Genomic DNA, 20,892 nt, shown 5'->3' with positions numbered 1-20,892 from the left:
TTGCTCTGAGCTTTTTTCCTGTAATACCAACTTTTACGTATTTTCCATGCTTTGTCAGAAAAATCATAAGCAGAAACTGCAGCTTCTGCAGGTGGGTGAGGGCTGGTGGGAACAAATGATGCTCTGCTTCTCAAAAGCATCAAGTGATGCTTTGAGCAACCTGGTCTAGTGGAAGGTGTCACTGTCTATGGCAGGGGGATTGGAATGAGATGAGCTTTAAGGTCCCTTCCAACACAGACTCTATGATTCTGCTCAGGGATGCTGGCTGTGCCCATGTTCCTGTGCTCTTTGGGACAGAACTATTATAATGATTACATTTGGATTCCTTTATGTACTGAACCACACATGAGGTAGCAAGAAGGAAAATTTGGTGGTCCTGCCTGTATTGGCAAGGCCATGGGGGGCACTGGGCAAGCACGGGCTCTCCTCAGAGGCTGGGGTCTGCAGGATGGGAAGGGCTCCCACCAGCCGAAGAGCTGGTCCTCCTGATACTGAGGGAGAAAAGAAGCTTTTAGGACGTAAAACTGGATGGAACGAGGGGAATGTTTGGCAGCAGTCTGGCCACATTGCTTAGGAGAGAGTAAAGGGGTGTTGTGCTGCAGCAGCACTCTCTGCATGGGGACCCTGGGGTCTTCAGCCCTTTCATAGGCCAGAGGTGACTTCCCCAAAGCAGCATCACCATGAGCCCAACACTAAGTAACGGCCTGGGGCTAATGATAGGATTCTTCCTTTATTTTGATTCAATAAAAGATGGGATGACCCATCTGAAATTACACTCTGGAATTCACCAGATGAATCACCAGGAAGAAACGCAGCTCCGCATCTGTCATCCCTCTGATGGACACTCACTGCCTCTCCTTAGACTTGAAGAGCAGCATTGGGCAAACGCTCCATCAAAAACTGGCTCATACTCGTTTCCCTCCTAATCCTCCGGAGCTGTTTCCCTGTTGCTAATCTCACCCAGAAGCCATTAAATCTTTCCTGGTTTGCAGGGCTAATTCTGAGCGAATGCATCAGGAGCCAAGCGGCAGCTGGGCCAGAGCCTCTGTGTCATTTGTGTGCTCCACAGGAGGATTGTTCTGCTTTTAATGAGACTAATTAAACAGAAACAAAATCATAGTAAGTCAATCCCATTAATCTGTAATAGATTGAAGCGCTCTGGTCCTTCCTAAAGCGTTAGGGACTGCCAGCTGGAATGCAAAACCATTCTGCTCACTGTTGTGTAGAACATCTCAGTGATGCTCCCATAGTGCCAGCACTATGGCTTTGCCCAGTGTCACTTCCATGCTCAGTCGTAGCTTGGAATCCCATGGGAGCAGAGCGGGGATCCCCCATCTCCGTCCCACACTCATCCCTCAGCATCTTGTCGTGTTCCAGTTCCTTGGTTCATTGCTCTTGCAGCCAGGCTGTGCACTGGTCCATGGGCTGGAATGCGAGGACCAATCCCCCCTCCATGAGTCTCAAGAGGAGCAGAGCAGGATGGGTGGATGCATTCCTAAAATTGACCTGCACAATCTGCCTCGACAGGACACCACCAGCTAAAGCGGAATCAAGTTCTCATTTGGAATTACCATGGGATAATTGTCCTCATTTGCTATTTAAAGATGGAAAAAAAAAAGTAAAAAGCTCCTTCTTCCAGACAACTGCAGCAGAGAAATGTTCAGGAGTAGATGATGTCCCCAAACATATCATTAAAGCTTTAAATAAATGCAGGATGACATCTCCTGCTAAGGAAGACTTCCTCTGTGTTTCAGATAGGAGCCAGGCAGGTCATTGTCAAAGTCATCTTTTAATAACCAAAAGAGATTCCTTTTGTTTTTCTGGACACGTTACTTTAAATATTTGGGGATGTAATTTGGATCCTTTCACACGTTATTGATTTAAATATCATCTTCCTTAGAGACGTCTCGTACTTGCCAGAAGGTAAATGCCTCTGTCTGCTGCTTCTTGTCTTCTTTACTGGGCTTGAAATGCTACAGAACTGAATCAGTCCCACCCTGCAGATTGTGTTTGTAAGAGGGAGAAGAGATGAGAGCTATCCCTTTCTCACCCTCCCATTAATTACAGGGATTAAATGCCAAGGCAGCTACACAGCGTTATAAAGAATATAAAGATATGAATTGGAGGAGACAAGTTGTGTCTGAGCACATCGTGGTGTGGGCATGCTCAGCTCCAGCGCCAACTTCTTCCTCTTTACACACCAGAGCCAGCAGCAGCCGTTGTTTTAAGGAGACAGGGATGTGATGGGGACAGGGATGTGATGGGGACAGGGAGATCATGGTGCATTGTCTCAAGAGAGGGGTTTGTTCTGCTCGTGGAGATGCTCAATAAAGATGATTCCACTTTGTATCCCTGGTAAGGAGGGAGAAAACCACAAGGAGCAAGGGATGCATTAGCACAGAGCTGTAAATAGAGGCAAAGCTGCAGCTTGGACCCTCCCAGGGGAAAACCAGGATGATTCCAGCTCTTCTGGAATTCATGTTTGGGTTCATGTCCGAGGTCTTTGCTGTTTCCTTGACCCTGTGGTGCTGAGGGTTTTGGCTGCTCCCCCAGCCGGGGCTCAATGGGCTGTCACTGCGTGCTCGGCTGCTCCCTCCGATCCTCCATGAGGCTTTGACTGCCAGTCCTGGCTGGAGCCCCTCTGGAGCCAGCCCTCCTCTAGCACTCCTTCCCACCCACAATGTGATATGGAAGATGCAGCTGCTTGCTTGGGCTCCTGCCTTACAGCAGACGCTCAATGGTTGTATCTGACCCAGGCTTTTGGCAAGGGATAGCCCCAGATAGAGCACAGATGTGCTGGACACTTCATACAGGGCTCAGGGAGGTGCCCAAGACCCTCGTGGGCTTTCATCCCCCCTTTCCACTTTGCTGTCAGGGCCAAGTGCCCTCTCCCAGCCTGACTGTTGGATCTGAAGCCCCTGGCTGGCAGCATCCAATGGGAATTCTCCTGCCTGTGGAGCAACAGATCTCCCCTTTGCCAGATGCAAAGCATCCAGCAAGTGCAGGCAGGGATGCAGACAGGGATGTGGGCAGGATGATGGGCAGGGGTGACAGTGGATGTGATGATGGGCAGGGGTGACAGTGGATGTGATGATGGGCAGGGGTGACAGTGGATGTGATGATGGACAGGTTGATGGGCAGGGGTGATGGGCAGCACATGGGCTGGGGGGCGGAGCCACCACCGGGGGGTGGAGCCTCACATAGTCGGCGTGGTCAGGATGGGCCAATCAGGGGGCAGTGCTGCCTATGAAAACTCTGCCTATGAGCAATCAATGGGCCATGGTAGTGGCAGCTGTTTGTGGTTCTCAAGGTGTACCTCCCAGCCTGGATGCAGCCTCCTGCCATTGAATTGATGGGCTTGTTTCCCAGGGAAGGTGATACCTTATGTGGGGAGTTTGGTGAGGTCCTTTCTGCCTGAATACCCCAGCCCTGGGGGGGGGGGGGTTCTTCACCCTGGTTGTGTAAAATCCCTCCCTGGTCCCTGCTGTGATGGTTCAGTGAAAGAAGCATTTGTTGTTGCTCTGGGCTGTTGCTCTTCCTCAGCTTGTAATTAAAAGGGAGATATTTGGGTTAAATGCTTAAATTAAGAACATGTTTTTGTTAGCTAGCAACACAGAGAAAAGCCCCGGAGAACCTGATAGAGCAATCAGTGCCTCTCCACTTGCACTGGGGATGTTTCTTTGAGAGAGGAAGCCTCTTCACTCCAGAGCATGTTTTTGCTACAAAAATGCAATTATAGGGTATTAAAGGAAGCCTTTAGAAGCATACAAAGTGGAAATGAATTCTGAAGCTGCAGGACAGGGAAGGCAGAAGGTGAGATGTGCCCCGTCCAACCCACAGGCAGCTCCCATCAGCCCATGGGTTTGGATACGTCCTCCCATCTACCTCACCTGGCTGCTTTTCAAGGCTCATCCCCTTGGCCTCAGCAGGCTCCCAGCTGCTCTGGGCTCAGGAGGCTGGGTGGTTCCTATCCTACTTGGCAATCAGTTTTTGCTCTGCTAAGCACAAACAAGATGAAACCACCTTCAGGGTCCAAGAGAGTGGCTAGTGTGTCCTGGGGCTGTTTCTGGGCTGTCTCCTAACCCTTTCCTGGCGCATGAGGTCTGAGAAGGCTCCATCTGCGCTCTCATCTGAAGCCTGGCTGATGGACATCAACCCTTGGAGCCCAAACCAGGTCTGTAACAAGAAAGGTGATGGTGACCTGCACACAGCCCAGTGCATGGGCAAGGTTGCTTGTTCTTGTTGCTGCCTGTACATCCCCTGCAGCACAGTGACATGGCTCTGTTTGTCTTGGATGTGCTGGGATGGACTGGAAAACAGCACTGACCTCTTGAGCAACACTGGGGGGGGGGGTGGGGGGGGGGTGGTGTTTGGCCATGTGGCCATTGGCTCCGCTTGCATTGAGTTTATGGGATGTGATTTCCAAGATAGTAAAAGCAAAGCAATCCTCTCCTCACTGCCTGGTGCTGCCTTTGCCAAGGAGGAAGGGGACGGCGTGTCTGTGTCGTTAGAGGTTAAATAACAGCAAATCACATTCCGTGATGCCGGGCTGCGTGCGCACATTCCTTAATCAGGGCTTAGTTGGTTGGATTACTTTTATTGGCAGTTAACTGTGTAATGGTCTCGGTGGAACATCTGGGCCATGATTTGAAAGGAATATTCTTCAACCCTTGCTGAGTGCAATTATTTTTGGATACAAGTGGAGGCTTTAGAGCCATTACGAAGATAAAATGCAGATTGTTTCAGAGGGTGTTTTTTTTTCCTTATTTTAATGGCTTTCAAAAAGAGGAACTTTGATTATTTTTTGTCTATTGTTAGCAATTGAAACCGAGCAGAAGGGCTGGGGAGAGGCACAGATGTTCCCTGTGCTGTTGGCTGGGGCAGGCACCCAAACCCAAGGCAGAGGGTTTGAACCTCTCTCCATAGCGTTTCCCAAATCTTGGAATAGCTCATCTGCCCACCAGGTTCTTGGTAAAACCACTGAGGGCTGCTGTGGGATTCCCATGGGAATAATTTAAAAGCCTGTCACTGGATGGGATGAGGGTTGTTTACAAAACAGAGGAACTAAAGGGCTTTGTGCTCTCTTCTGTTGATGCGAAAATCACAGATGGATCCCAAACCTCTGACTCCCAGCCTAGCAGCAGTTCATGCAGCCCACAAACAGTCAGCCTCTGGTTTTTGGGGATGCTGGGATTGCGACTGGGACACCTTCATCCCCAGGAATAGATCCTCTCAAAAACCCAGCCCTAAACCCACATTAAATTATCAGTGGATAACAAGTTCTATCTCAGGAGTGAAATGTGGTTTGTATATTATGGCCCTCTATGGAGGAGGCTGGCTGACTCCTCCTCGGCTGCAAGAGGAGTACGAACTTGGCTGCTGTTTGCTCTTACGACTGCAGGCAGACAGGCTGTGAAATTATGGCTGGTTTTTAGTAGGAAGATAAAGTGAAACTGTCAAACTGGGTAAGGATGGATGCTTGTAGTTTATCCCAGAGATTTAGTGTTATCGGCAAGACCATGGATTTGGGAAGGAGCTTGGATGGCATTGGAAATGCTAAGGGATCAGTCTTGGGGTGAAGGAGAGACTTTGGCTTTGTGCGTTTTCAGGTGAAAAGGGGGAGAGGGAGGAAGGTGATGGTGGCAGCTCCTCCACCCCTCCCTGAAAGCTTGAAAATAAAAGGAGTGAAAACCAGCCACAACCTCAGGGGTTTGGGCACTTTTCCTGTGCTCCACTGATGGGGGCATCTCTGCCAAGGCAATGGTTGTGTCACAGCAAGGCGCAAGTAAGGACAGGAGAGCCTCCAGAATACTTCAGCCCTCAGCTGTGGTTGCAGAGGCAGAATGGGGAGCAGAGCTGAGGCCCTCAGACTTCAGTCTGAAGTCAACCATGCACTTGTTTGGGTTTTAAAAAGAAAGCCTGTGCTTAATAATAGCAATAATAGTAGTAGTGATAACAGTAGTAATCATAGAAACAATAGTAATAACAGTAATAACAATAATGGTAGTAATAACAACAATAAAACAGTAATAATAATATCCCCGTGTTTCATTCCAGAACCTCTACATCCCTTTATGTTTTCAAAATACCCTTGTGTTTCAAAGCTGCAAAGGAAAGAAAAGGAAAAGGAGAGAACTGCTCAACCCCAAACTAGTTTTCAGTATTGTTGTTTATACTGGGGGGACGGGGCAAGCCCTTTCAACTTCAATCCCCAATGAAAGTCTTCATTAAGAAGCATCAGTAGATTAGGATGTTGAAGAACAAACAGCAGAGCAGCAGTCTGTTGCTTCCCACTAGGTAAGGATGCCATGTTGCACAATGTTGGCTGGGGGGGGGAAGATCCTTCCTCTTCCCAGGCCCCATCCCTGCTCAGCTTTTCCTGAGGTTCGTTTTTTCCCCCCTTTTTCATGTTTGTATTTGTTTTTCCCCTTTCTAACCATGTCAATCTCTGCTGCTCACTGGGGTCATCTTAACCTTGGCTCTGTGGCTGGCCACCAGGAATGGGCTATTTGGCAATGACTCTTCAGGGCAAGCTCTTGGTAGACAAAACATTGGGCAATGAAAGTAATGATTTCCAGTGCTCATGGAGGCAGCTGTGCCACAGGAATTTGTTAAATAGCTTATTCTGCAATAAATACAATATGAATAAATGGAGGAGCTGGGAGGGACCTCAAGAGGATAACAGCTCCATTCCTAATGCTGCCAGAATAGATGTGTCTGCTGGATCTGGGGGATTGACCCCAACATTGATTGCCTGCAGGCTCCTCTGGCTCTCTTGCCATCAGACCAATTGAACTATTTGGGTCTCAGCTGCTTGTCAGCTTTGCCTCCTGTTTTCCCACTTTATTGGAAGTCAACAGGAATGTTGTGGGGTTTATTTTCTTTATCCCAATAGGATGTAAAATAAGGAGAATCGGTGATTCTCCTGCACTGAGCCTGTGGGGTTTGCCTGGGAGGAGCATGTCTGCCTTCAGTGTTCAGATCAAATGAAGATGGAGTTACGGCACTGGAACCTGTAGCTTCAAAAGGCTCTGTATAAAATGCCTCCAGCATTTTAAACATGGGGTCTTGAGCCACCAGGATGATCATGGACTTCATCGGCTTTAGGGGTCAGTTACAGTTGGTTCATTCCTGCATTGGGGGGGATGAGGAAGACTCACTGTCTTATTGGAGAACCAGCAATGAGGTGTTTTTTGAGGCAATAATCAGGATAGTTTTAATGAGGCTCAGAAGGAGGGTTCCTTGTGAGAAGAACATTCAGCTGTTATTGCCTTGGCGTCCTTATTAACCCTTAGTCGCCACCAGCGGGTGAGCAACAGGGTAGGGAATGCCGTGTAGAGCAGAATGTGAGTTTGCTCTCTGAAGGGAAAAGGTTGATTTGGAGACTAGGATCAATGCAGAAGTACCTGGACTGCTTACAACTGCTCTGGAGGTGCTGGTGGTTAATCCTTGATTACTACATGGTGTATTTAGCTGGGATTTGGGGCAATATTAATCACTGTCAGCTATGCCTATTGGTGCTTCTGCACTGCGTCCCAGCAGTGTGGGTGCTGCAATGAAAACCTGGATAACAGGGGTGCAGCCTCAGGGCCTGAGAAGGTCAATTCTGTCCTAGGACCTCCAAGAGTGGAAAGCATCTTTTACATTGCTTCTCTCTATATTTTCAAGCCTCTGTGGTCCATGGGAAAGGGCACAGGTAGAGTTCTCCACCCAAGCACAGCTTGCTTGATGGAGAAAGCCTTGGAAAGAGGTGATGCCAATTTTGGCACAAGTTCCCGCAACATAAATGGGTCTTTCTGAGCACACACTTAAACCTTAGTAAATTATACTCGAGTTAAGCTATTTATTAAGGTGTCACAGGGGAATTTCCTGCTAGCTGTGTACCTCACCACAGGAGATAGGCTGGAAATAACTGATTTGGAGAGAACATGGATTTGAGTCTTAGGGCCCGTGGTGAAAGTCAAAGCGCAATGAATTATTCCGCTTAACAATTGATGTTCACACATGGATTCAGCAGGAGCCAGAGTATTTCTGTTGCATCATGCTTTCCCAGTGAGCTACCGGGCGTAACACAAGAGTTCGTGTGGGGGTTTTGTGCTTGTTCTTGGGGTGTTCATTTCTGCCTTTGTTGCTCATCCAGAGGCAAATGCCACTGAAATGAACTCGTTCCTCTGCTGTGTGCTATAACTGCAGAGGGAGTATTTCTTCCTGCCTTAAGTAATGAGTCTTCTGTCATGTTGGGAAGCAAAAACCTGCAGAGAATGATGGGCAGAGCATCACTGCTGGGAGAGGGCCAGTTTGGGCTCAGGGGGATGAAGGACCTCCCCTTTATATGGGTGCTGACCTCACACTAAGATTACCTCCCCATGCTCTTTCCTGTGCTCAAATTCACTCAATAAAGTGGGATTCTTTGGTTCCTCTTTGCCTTCCACCATCTCTCTGCTCCCATGAGAGGTGTTTTAGGTCACATTGATGCTTGTTTGGTGGAGCTGCCTGGAGTTCAGCACAGTTTCTGTAGCACACAGCAGTGTAGAGGTCAGTGAAACCTCAGCAGATCAATGCATGATCCTCCTGGCCTGAGTGTGAAAGTATTTCTTATTGCATTTCTTAGTGCAGGGCAGAGGTCCTTGGCTCAGCTGATTTTCTGCCTTTCAGTACCAACAGCTATGGCTCTGGAGGGAGATGCAGTGAGATACAAAGAAGTCTGCCACACACAGGAAGATTTTCCTCCTCTTCCCAGTCTTGTATTTCATCTAAAATAAGTATTAATACCAGGGTCTCTTTAGAATATGAACAAATCACATACTGAGAAAGAGGGAGCTGTGGGATGGCTGAATAACCATTTTATCTATCTCTGCCGCTAATACGCACACAGAGGCACTTGTAAGTACTGAGCTTTAGAGAAAGAGTTGAACTGTATTTAAACTAATAAACATCTATTGTAACCAGCAGAATCATGTGGATTTAGCAGCAGAAAACCTTGAATTTGGCCTTGTCCTTGCTGTTTTGCAGTGGAGCATTTGGTCATTGTGTTTAAGTCATGTGCTAGGGATGCTGTCCCACGTGGGAGGCAGGAGCTCAGTCAGAAGTTGTGTATTGATGTGATGTGGTTTTTATTCTTGGGGTGGGAATTGCGGTTGTGCAGCAGCTTTGGCTTTGCTGAACTTGATCTCTGATGACATGGAAAGGTTTCTTTTTGGGTAGGTTCAGAGGCTGGTCATGAGCCTCATGGGAACTGCAGCTCAGGTCTCCTGCCATATGAGCGTGAGTTGATGGTGTTGACATGGGTGAGCTGTGGCTTCTGGGCTGGTGCCATCCTCAGCATCACCTGTGGCGCAGGTTGGTGTCCATCTGGTCTCTCCATGGACCAGCTCCTGTCTCAGCCCAGTGGAGGTACCAGCTGGCTGTAAGCATTTTAAAGAGCTGAGCTTGGCAGCAGAGTTAACCTGACTTGTTGCCTCAGAGATAAGTTATAGAGGAAACCAGCTGATGTGCAAAGATGTGCAATAGCTGGAGGTGATGACCTTATCTGACATATCTGGAAGGAGCTGGAAGTGATGACCTTATCCAGCAGATCTGAGAGTTACAAGAGGTGTTTTTTCTTCTCCTCCACCCTGGCACTGCATTGCATTGGCTGGATGGGGCCTCTCACACTTTCCAAACTGAGATTTTCAGTGCTTTTTCACTGCGCAGAACATGAACATTTAGTTCATGCACTCAAAGCGAGATCAAAATACCAAGTTTTGCCCTTGGCTATGGTGTGGGTGCCCTGTTGGCTCCAACTCACACTCAGAAAGCCTTTAAAAACATCTGGGAACCAAATGGCTGGAAGAATAGTAAAAGAAAAGCCTCAATTTTAGTTGTGGTTGGAATCTTGTGTAACTTTTCCAAGTTACCCACCTTTCTTCCCAGCCCTCAGCTCACTGATAGGGGGGTTTTGGGGATGTGCAGAAGGCAGCTTGGAGAGCCTGTGCACTCCTTTCCTCTATTTGTTGTGTAGGACATCCACTGGAAAAGTGTTAAGTGTCTGTTGACAGAAAAAGGTCGACAACGACTGCATATTTACTCCACACTGAATTGCTGCCCATCTTCCCCACCACTTTATTTCAATGCAAAGAGCACATAACTATGTGCAGTGATTGCAGCTATTGCTGTGTTTTGTAGTGATTCATGACATGCAGATTACAGGGCAATAATTATAGCTGGGGCTGCTGTCATTTTACTAGATCCCTAAGTACCAGGACCTCTAAGTGCTGGGGTTTTGTGCTCATATGGCAGTGTTTAGCTTTAGCTGGAAGCACAGTGAAGTGGGGGAATCACAAACGCAAAATCTCCTTGAAAATAAGGTGACAATTGACTGTTTTTGGACTGAGCTTCTCCCATTGTATTCTGGATGTTATTCTGAGAGCTGGCACAGGCTCCAAAGGGCATTAGCAATGCAGAAACAGCACTGGGTTTGGCCACATCAACACTGTGGGTTAGAAGCCTGTTGGTATTTGGGTGATGGTGGAGAGGAAGGGCTGAAGATGGCTGGAGTGGGAGGCTGGGGATTCCTTTGTCTTTGCTCACCATGCAATCTCACATCAGCAGGCTATCTCTTCTGATTGAGTACTCTAAAGTTGCAGTGCAGAAAGGTGCATCAAGAAATAACTCGATATGCTTATCCAAGGGGAATTTGGGCCTGAGGCTTAGCATGGCCAGGCAGGGAATGGCTACTTGGGCAGTAGCGATGGGAGCTGGCTGGTTGGGAGGGTTACTTGTCAAGACCTGAGAACTGGCTCCGTGGTGCTGCCAGAATGGATTTCTAATTATAGCTAATTGCAGGGTTGATGCTCTCTGATTTGGTCTGATACAAGTCAAACGATTTCCTGTTGTTCAGCACTTTACAGACGCGTAGCCAGAGGCACCGAGATGGACGTGTTCTCTGAAGCATCCAGCTGGGCAAACACTCACTCTTCCCCTTCCTTCCTGTGCATGAGCCTCAGTGGAGCAGAACACCCAACTGCATCCTTGTTCTGTGGTTTTGGGTGATGTTAACACTGTGCTGTATTAAACAGAGGTCCCTAAACCGAGTGAAATGGTTGGGTTTAGTGAAGCTGAGGGAGGAGCAGTGGCCTGGCCACACTGAGCCCTGGTCTTCTGCAGTCCCAAAAGCACAGCACCTTTCTCTGCACAGCCTTGCTGCTGTGTTGCTGACAGCACTTTGCAGCAGACACTTAGGAAAGCTCTATCATGGATACACTTGCTGAAAAATGGGAGCCAAAGTATCTTAATTGTATTCCCTGCAACGGGACTTGGTGCAGGAAGTGGTTAAGTAGTTCCACAGTGCTTTTAAAGTCAAATATTGCTATGAACTGGATTTTATTCCAAGTCATTGAGTTCATACTTTAAAGCTCATTTTAATGTCCCTAATGGGGACATTAAAAGTGTACTTCATGTAGTCGGCACAGTAGTAACACTGTGCCGTCAAAGATCCCAAGGTTATAGAAGAGGAACCAGGTACTGGGTACACAACAAGAAGCAGATCTCAAACAGAGAATTGGTCACAGTTAAACAAAGAAGAAAAGCAGCAGCTTCTTGGGAGGAATAAGGTGAGTTTGACTCAAATGTGATTTCCTGTTAGGCTTTGGATTTCACACCAGCCAGGATCCAGAATGGTGGCTCCACAGCCTTGAAGAGGTTTCAGACACACAGTATTATTCTCTAGGAAGAAGCATCCCCCTCTCTCCCAAGGGTCCTTTGCAAATTGAATCCACAGCCCTCAAAACCTGGAGCTGGTGCCAAGCATTTCAATCTTACCAAAAGTAAACTAGGAGCACAAATGTACATTAAAATGGACTTTAAAGTTATGGCAGTGTTAACACTGTAACTTTGGGTCCATTCAATGCTTTTCATCGGATGCTGCTGCTATAAACGATGTTGGTCATGTTTCTTCTCAGATGTTCACAGGAAATTGCATGGACAAAAAGCTCTGCTTTGGGAAAAGCCCAAAGGAAAACTGATAAACAAGAAGGAGCAGATTCCCCCCTGGAAGTCTTCCTGGCAGGGTGCATTTCAGTGGGGTGGGAGCCTGGGAGGATGCTTACCATGACTGCTGGGGCCTCCAGAGGTAAGAATGTGGTCCCGGATGGGTAGCATTTGCTGACATTCATGGTCCCCAATGTTTCTCTTCCTCTGCTCATTTTCTGAGTGTTGTCTAAGAAAGCTCTGGGAAGGAAAATGGGATTCAAATCGGTTTGTGAGGATAGGGAAGGCATTAAGGAGCTACCTTCATGGGAATGGCCCTGGCAGCAAGGACGGATGGATCTGGGCTAGCTCTTGGCTGTGGGCAAAGGCTGGTGTGTCACTCATTGCAAATAGTTCTTACTTATCCAGCCTCCATCCCTGTTCTGTACTGGATGAAACATTTAGGCTTGTGGTGGAGAGCAGCTCATAGGAGGTGCCTTAATGGCTGCTTCTGATATTAAAATCAATGAGTCCCAAAATTGCTACCCAAACTGAGAAAACCAGCCTTGTAGCTGGCATTTACTGCCTAAAGATGTACTGGAGCATGTTTAAGCACAGACTCTGCATTATCAGACCTTTGGAGATTACTCCTAGCTTCTTTCCTCTGTTAAATATAGCTTGGCTCTGCTGCCTTTCACAGGAATAAAACTTGCTATTACTTCTAGGAATCATCCATTAAGTATGTTTAAAATGCTGTTTCAGCCACGTGTCTGCACTGTTGTGTAATCCACAGAGCATTCCCTGTGCACGACCATCATTTCTTGGCTGGTTTATGTAGGAAATAACCTTCGCTGCTTCACCACTTTGTATGTCTTTTAACAGACCTCAGCATGTGGCAGGTTCTCTTACCTTGAGCAATGGAGTGGAGTGGACATGGCCATGGATGACGAGGTGATCCAGGTTGGAGAGAGGGAGATGGTCTCACCTGGTGGTTTCTCTGGCTGGAGGTGCTGTCTGATGGTGATGCGTGGTCACTTTGCACAGGTCCCTCTGGCTGGGTGATGCTGGTGGGATTGGGGACGCACGTGGTGGCTGGATTTCAGCACAGAAAGGGCAGGATAGGGGGAGCAGCTCAGCATTCCCACTGGAGGAAGGATGCTCTGCTCATCTCCTGAGGAGAACCCCTGAAGGAGGGAGGAATTGCATGTATCCAGTGCTAAAAGCCATATGACTCAAGGAAAGAAGTAATCACACCTCTTTATTGCATAGATTTATCTTGCTGTGTCGGGGCCTGACAACCCCTACCAGATGCTCATCTTCTCACTTGCTTTATTGGATTCTGGGGCATCCTCATAATTGCCATAAGTAGGAGATGATTCCCCAGCATCTGGCGTGTGTTAATACTGATCCAGAGTGCTTATCAATCCACTTAAGGAAAGCGAGTACGTGCTTGGTGTGCGGGTAGAGGCAGCCTGGCAAAGTCTAAAGCATCATCATTTGATCCTATTTTCTCCTTTGAATTGCTGCTGAATGACTGAGTCCTTGCTGCTGGGCCCTGCTGCAGTCTGAACAGTGAGGATGCATTGCCCAGATGTCATCCCCGTTTCTGGTGATGGGTAGGAAAATGCTGCTCTGTTCCCCCCTGATTGTATTTCAGGGGCTGCTGAAGTGCTGCTTATCTCCTCAGCTCATTAGAAGTGAATTTAGCAGTTAAGACACAACAGGAATCTTCCAATAAATAAAACTACTTCTGTTTCAACTTTTGGGTTAGGTTCAAAGCATCTCCTGCTCAATTTGAGGCTGCAGATACCCAGGAGCACAGCTGCTTGGACACCATTCATCTCAGCATCTTTTAACAGAGAAGGGAGCACTGCTTGGAGGCAGCGAAGTCTCAGGCAGGTGGGTCTCCTCTGTCAGCTCAGAGTGAGGAAAAAGAGGAATAAAACTGTCTGAAAACAGATATTTCAAGAATTGCTCCAAAGCTGCTGTTTTCATTCCAGGTAGGAACAAAAAAATGAGGTTTAGGCAGCTTTTAGTTCTCCATTTCCTTCCTCTGGGGAGCCTGAAAGAGAGTTCATGCTGGCAACCTCCATAATCCAGGCAGACTTTTGGAGGTTTTAGAGGGAGACAATAGTGCAAAAGGGTCTGTTTGAACACAGGAATTCAGTATTTCCCCACATTGCTCCTGGTTGAGGAATGCTGCTGGGTTTGGAATCATATGTGAGGGCAGGGAAGAGGCATTCTTCAGGATTGCAGCGCTCCAGCGCTGTCTAGACTGCATAATGCAATGGTGCGCACTGCCCTGCCTTGAACTGCTGCCACGGGGCCTATAAATGGAAGCTGAGAAGCCTTTGCTCTGCCAAAGCCTCAGTCGCTCTAATGAGACCTCGGTTCCTGTCGAGTCTGGCAGTTTGTCCCACTGAAGCACTGAGACTGCAGCAGGTGGGTGCAGCGCTCATTCCCTAAACCCACATCCCTCTGGAAGCAAAAAGCCTCTCCTGACTTCCCACAGTGGGGTGACCGCATCTCCCTCCAGGCTAATGGAGATGCTTGGGCATAGGGATGGATGCTCCTGCATGGGGAGTGGGCGGACCACCGCTGTGCAGAGGTGAGTTTGGATCAGCACATTGCTCTCGACTGCTCAAAGCCATCCCATTGAGCACAGCACTGCCCATGCAAGGTCACAGACACCAAAAGCAGTCTGGTTTTAGCTGGGTCTGTCCTCTCTGGCTCCATGAGTCTGTTGGCTCTGAGAGCTGGTTTGGGTCACCGCTGGCATTAGGATGTGTTTCCTTCTCCACCCTGCTTTCTCCTCTTTCTGGGATCAGGTTTCTCACAGCTAAGCATACTCTTGTCTCTCTGTATTTCCCACTGAAGGATGAAGCAGGGCTTGGTCAGCTCTGTTTTTCTAAATCCGGCCCAAGTCAGGAGCATCTGCCAGGAGGGAGAGGTTTGCCCTAAGCCTATGGTTTGAATAACTCTTTGCAGCTTTTCTCCTCTCCCAGGCACATGAGGAGTGGGAAGGACGTCTCTAACCACTGGATGCTGCCTCCTGCAAAGACCATGGCAGCGTGTGGCTGTCAGCACACAGCAGACTCTGGGCTCGCTGCCTTCGGTCCAGCACCAAATCAAAGCCTCCTCGCTTTGGGATGATCTTTCCCATGGCACATGGAGTGCAGAAACGTCCTGCTTTTACCACCAAAGGAGGTAACTCAATGATAGTGTTGAACTATGGGAATGTGGGGTTGAGGCAGGAAAGGATCCTGCATCTTCCAAGTGCCAATGCCAAGTGCAGACATGGGTACCTGGCACAGCACTTTGCTAAACTCACCTGACAGGCTGTCTTACTGCAAAAGAAGCAGCACTGCTCCTGTTAGCAGGATGTTAGGATCTGAGTGTTGTGTTTTAAAAGAGCCTGAAGCTTCCTGGAGTGCTTTGTGGTTTGTGTGCTGGCAGTTCTGGGTGCCTGGGAAGATGCTCCTTGGAAAGCATCACTTCCAGAGGTTAAGTCCCACCAGATCTCTATGTGAAAATGGAGACAGATCATATCTTTTATTGTTTTGGTGCATCCAAAGACAGTACATCCCTGTGCAAAACTGTTGGCTATAACTGAATAGGCAGAAATGAAATCGGAGAAATGCTGCTCAGATCCCAGTAGGAGTTTCATCCTGATGTGAGTTTTGGATTAACAAGGTTTTCAGACTGGTGAAGCTTCTGGTCTGTGGTAATTTTGCCTCTTGGGCTGACATGTGAGTTATGTATCGGGGACTGGCATGGCAGGACCCATAAAGAAATCCTTTTGCCTGTAGGAATGGGATAGTCCAACTTGTTGTGGTGTTAGGTCTGTCAGGAATGATGGAGGAAGTGCCTGCAGTGAACAGAAAGATGGTCAACTGGGGCCTTGCATCTCAGATGAGCAGTCACTTCGTAATTTACATGCAGGGGAATAGGCACAGAGAGCTTCTGTGCTGAACTCTGTAACAACTGCTGAGAAAACCTGCAAAGTCCTGCTCCCATTTCCTGCTCTAAATCCAGCACAACAGACCCTGATATCCAGGGCTGGGAGCCAAATGCTCTCCAGTCAATGGAAAGATCCCCCTTAACTTTAATGGTCTTTGCATGAGTGCTTAATTCCTTTCTATTCACAGGCTCTCTTGGACTTGGTTATGGAAACAACTGCAGATCTGAAGTGCTGCAGTGAAGTGCAAACCCTTCAAAGCAGCGTGATGGCAGATTCTGCTGTCCTCCCAGACAGTTGGAATGGGTTTGTTTGACAAGAAGCCTGATGTATGTTCTTCCAGCCAGCGCCGTGGCTGCAGTGTGAATGAGTGTCTTAACAAGGCATTCATGCAGGCAGGGTTTGTGGTCAGCCTGCTGGGTTGGGAGCCAAGCTCTTCCCAGCAGGATAGGGAAGGCAGGGAGCCTGTGTCCATGCTGGGGGAAGCTGAACCTCTGCAGCTTTGGCATGCCAGCATCAATGAGGGCTGGGGTCTTGGGTCTTGCAGGGACTGTTTCAGTTCCCTGCCTGTAAGGACCATGTCACTGGTAGGTGCTAAATGTGGCCCAATTTTGTGAGCTCTTTGTGAAATGTAAGGTTTTTGCCCCATATTGTCCCATCTCGGGCAGGGCTGAAAGTGCACAGAGAAGGGCATGAGACCCCAGCTCATGGATGTACTTAACCATAAAGGTGTTGTGAAGGTGCAGCCCCGTTGCTGTGCTGAGCACTGTCCCACCCGGAGCACCAGCTCACCATGCAGTGAATGAGGCTGAAGGCACTGCCTTGGCTGGGGCTTGCTAACAACACTCGGGTAAAAGACTGGAAGAGGTGCTTAGCTTTAAGGACATAGATATATTCCATTGACTTCCATGGGGATTAAACATGGAAGGTTTGGCTGTGGAGGGATCTTGGTGCATCTGGCTGTGCAGTGCCATTGGGGTGTATAGAGGTTTCCTCCCTGATGCTTAGGACTGTTGACTACCATTGAGACCTACCTGCTCTGGTGTAGTCATACAAGAAGCAATAATGGCAGACAGGTTATTTAATCTTTATAAAGCCCACAGACGCTAAATCTGACTCTTTTAGAGGAATAGTGACTTTCACAGGGGATCTGTCTGAGTGCTTGAGAGGAGCAGAAAGTGCTTTCCAATGTGGAAGGATGCTCAGCTGCCTCTGGGGGGATGATGATTGCTCTTTCTTTGTGTTCTCTAGGTGCAGTTAAGGGTTTTGGCTGTGTTACTTCCCTGTCCAAACTCTGTGTGGGTTTTGCTGTTTCTCCATGCACCCAAAGGCATCGGGGTGCCTGCACCCTGCCCATTCCTCACTCATTATGTGCAGCCTGAGTATGAATGTGACCTGTTCACAATGTGATTTTGATGGGTTGGCCACAAATCCCCACTTCTTGAGCCGAGTTCAGCCGGAGGAACCAAGACCTCACTTTCACAGCTGTGCATTCCTGAGATCAAAAGGGCAGCTCAGGCCCAGGCTATTTCATAGCTGAAAATCAGACCTGGGCAATCTATGGAAAACTCCAGCAGCTGCAGGAGCTGTGGGAAAAATCCATGTGGAGCTCTGTGGGGTCCCCTCCGGATGCTCTGATTTGGGGAGTGCTCCCCTTAGGTTTCTAAGGTTCTGAACGCTTGCCCATGGGTTGCACTGGAAATGTGAAGACTCCCAGTTCTGAGATACAGGAATTATGAGGTGCTGGCTTGGCTCTTTTGGAAGGATTATTTGCTTTTTGAAGTCCCTGTCTGCAGCTTAGGCTGGTCACTCTGTTGCAGAGGAAAACAGGCAGTGGGCTGAGGCATGGGTGAAGTACTGAGTTCACCTCTCTGCAGTCCAGCCAGGTACACATTGCTTTTTTCTCCCAGAACTTAATTAAAACACATCTTTCCTCACATCGTTATGATGCTCAATGGCAAATATCGGTCACTCTCTAATTACACCAAAATTAACTTGTTTTCATGGCTGAAGGGGACAGACCCAAAGGCAATATTGTTCCTCTGCACTGGGTTACTCTGGGATGCGCTATCTCCAGCAAGCAGGTAGAAACCCAGGGTTTATAATCTGGACCAGCACTCCCATGGGCTGGACTGTGCTGATGACATCAGACTTGTCCAATGGCAGACACACACATTGGGCTGGGCTGGATGATAAATCACAGCTGATGCTTTTCCTGCTCTGTTTTGCTGGCATAGGCACTGGTCTCATGGGCCTTATTGACTCCTGGCTGGAGGAGCAGCCCATCAGCCATGGTTTGCTGCCTCCTCAGAGCCCTCTCCTGTCGGCACCCTTCCTGGTGTGCCCAGGGCTCACTGAGGAAAGAGGAAAGCAAAAATCCAAGCAAGTTTGATTGAATATTGAGTTAAGTTTCTTTACCCAGACACAAAATTGGACATGTTGAGCCACAGCAGGGGCCCTCTTGGTGCAACAGAATAGTCTGTCCTACAAAAGAAACCACCAGCTCCACTGTGGATGTGAAGTTCCCAATGGAAACAGGCACACTGTGATCCTATAGCCTTCCACTCTGCTGTGATTTCAGTTACAACCAGACCTATTCTCATCCCAATTCAGTTGGCCATTGGCATCAGCTGTTGCTGGTGAGTGAGGCTGGATGCTGTGCCTCATAGAGGGGTGATGCAGTTCTAGAAATGTATTTATGCTCCTTTGTGACACCCATCCAGCTTGGTTGGATCCTGCAGGGTTTTGGTTATGAAATGACTATTTTCACAGTGATGTTTTCCAAATTCAGTTCTTCTTAATATGGATTTAGTTTTTACTAGTGTCAATTTTGCAGTATTGTGTTCTGCTTGAAATTACTGCTGCTCTAATGTGCCAGAGATCAGGATGTTTTGTTCCATTTTCTTGTCTAAACCTGACCAGTCCCATGAAATCAAAATCTAACCTGTTATACTCGGGTATCTCAAATTGCACTGCATACATGGGAAATGAATGCATTTAGATGTGTTGCCAGGATGTTTGCTCTATGAGAGAACGTGCAAGTCCAACATTGACTCCACCAGTGGGTGGTTTGGGTCTTGGCCAAAGTTAAAAGGAAGAATGTGGCTTTGCTTGGGTGCTCTGTGGCTTGACCATCTGCAAGGAGAATGAATAGGCACCATCTCTCACATCCACCCCCTCCAATTTAGTGCATGCCTGGAAAAAGGCAGAGGTAGGTGCTGTCAGTGTAATAAATGGCATCTGAATGACAAATGGTGCATCTCTAGGGCTTTCCTTTGTGGACACAAAGTTGTGGCTGGAGTGATAGGAACAACAGAAGAGGTGACTGAGACCTGGGTTCGGAGAGCTTAGCTGGGCTGTGTATTCTGGGGATGAGTTCCTCAGCTGAAATATGTGAGGTCTGCAAGGCATAGTGATGAGCAGGAGCATACGGAGAAGGAAGGCCATGTAATGAGAAGAGCACTGGTGATAGCATGAAAGCCCTTCTGGCAATGTGATTTATTAGGCTGTGATGGTGTCTTTAACACTAAGTGGCAGATGCCTCATCGTGTACCACATTTCATGCAGGATGAGAGCAGTTTCACTGTAGGAAACCATTCTGTGTATGCAAGGAGGCACTGGACCAAGCTGGTGGCACTGGGTTTGTGTGACTGGTGCTGCTCACAGTCAGAACAGGCACTTTAAAAACCAGCTTCTATTAGGTTCTATTAATTGACTCATCATCCCTGCCCCCTCCTGCACAAACATTTGCTCTGCCCTGAAATGTGAGCTAAACAAGGCTGGCGAGAAATGCTTTCTGAATATAGCTGGGGAGAGATGGGACCGAGCAGAGAGAAGGAGCGAATTTGGGCCATTCGGTAAAATACAAGATTGTAAAAGCCTAAAAAAAAACCCAACCCCATACAGAAAACAACAACAAAGGAGTTGTGGTTTCTTAGGGCAGTTGGCACTCCTGGAAGTTGATGACGCCCTGGATTACTGTTGTGTTTTTAGAGCTCTCTCAGTGTTTTTAGGATAGTTTGTCTGCAGTGTGGGTATGTGTGGGTAGAGCTGGGGAATATGCAGAAGAGGGGGGGAAAAAGAGCTAAATACAGGCTGCCTGCATATGCTATGGTTTTTTTTTCTTAAATTATAAAGAAAAAAGCTTGAAGTTGTTAAAGATTTGGGTACGTGGGGGTGGAGTGCAGGCATGGCAAAGGAAGTCCATCCTGAAGACTACATCTAACACAGGATCTTTTGTGCTCCATTAAGCATCGTGCTTCCTCAGCTATGGGAGAGCTGTGTCTCAGGTTGCAAAATAATCAGTCCAGGCTTCTGATTTATGTCACTTGGAAGCTGCCTTGCTCTGCAGAGAGGAGGAGGAGGTATGTAGCCAAACCATCCCAGGCCAATGCACCCAGGAGCGTGATGGTATGGATGGTACAGAGGTCCTGCAAGGTCTTGTATTGGTGCCACCAGGAAATGGGTTTGGTTTTGCTATCCAATTTGGTGTCACATCTCATTCTGGCATTTTTGCTTGGAAAACAATCTTCTTTGTGCAGTATTTCTCTTTTCCCCATGTTACTCATGCTGATGCTGAGCCCTATTGGTCTCCATGGGATGCTGCTGCTTTTTGGGACATCCAAAAGCTGAAGAGTTAGCTCAGCTGGTCCCTGAGCAGGACAGAGGGAAGGTGGGGAATGAAAGAGCCACGGTCTCCTCCCATTTGTGTGAGTGTGTAATAGCCAGAGCATGTTCTGGTTCTGCTGATTTCCTGATGGCTGCTATGGGTGTTTATTGCTCGCACTAAAAGCAGGGCCCTGTTCTGTAGTTTGAACATTTAGAGGGAGCTTGAAGGAAAAAACAGTTGTTACATCAGTGTATGAAGGAGAAATGACTATTCCCACCCTGCCAGGATGTCTGTGATGGTCTCCTGGGGAGCAGCTCTGTGCTGGCTCTGATACCCAGTGGCATAAGAGGGGTGAATGCTGTTGCCGTCAGGTATAAAA

The 20,892-nt window shown here is 48.0% G+C and overlaps 2 long non-coding RNA genes across 2 annotated transcripts; both read left to right on the top strand.

Moving 5' to 3' along the window:
* Positions 1 to 3,846: 3,846 nt before the first annotated feature.
* On the top strand, positions 3,847 to 12,760 carry LOC133225055 (uncharacterized). The gene is made up of 3 exons (XR_009729010.1): positions 3,847 to 4,174; positions 11,624 to 11,856; positions 11,950 to 12,760. It is a non-coding gene; the product is annotated as an uncharacterized LOC133225055 (long non-coding RNA).
* Positions 12,761 to 14,831: 2,071 nt separating this feature from the next.
* LOC133224983 (uncharacterized) lies at positions 14,832 to 18,917 on the top strand. The gene is made up of 2 exons (XR_009728987.1): positions 14,832 to 15,153; positions 17,725 to 18,917. It is a non-coding gene; the product is annotated as an uncharacterized LOC133224983 (long non-coding RNA).
* The last annotated feature ends 1,975 nt before the right edge of the window (positions 18,918 to 20,892 follow it).

The sequence above is a fragment of the Neopsephotus bourkii genome, unplaced genomic scaffold (assembly GCF_033783945.1).
Source record: "Neopsephotus bourkii isolate Nb327-2 ecotype Australia unplaced genomic scaffold, CSIRO-AGI_Nbou_v1 NB_1749, whole genome shotgun sequence".
In the NCBI taxonomy this organism is placed as follows: Eukaryota; Metazoa; Chordata; class Aves; order Psittaciformes; family Psittacidae; genus Neopsephotus; species Neopsephotus bourkii.
Note: the sequence above shows the minus strand (reverse complement) of the source record. Positions and strands in the feature narration are given on the sequence as shown.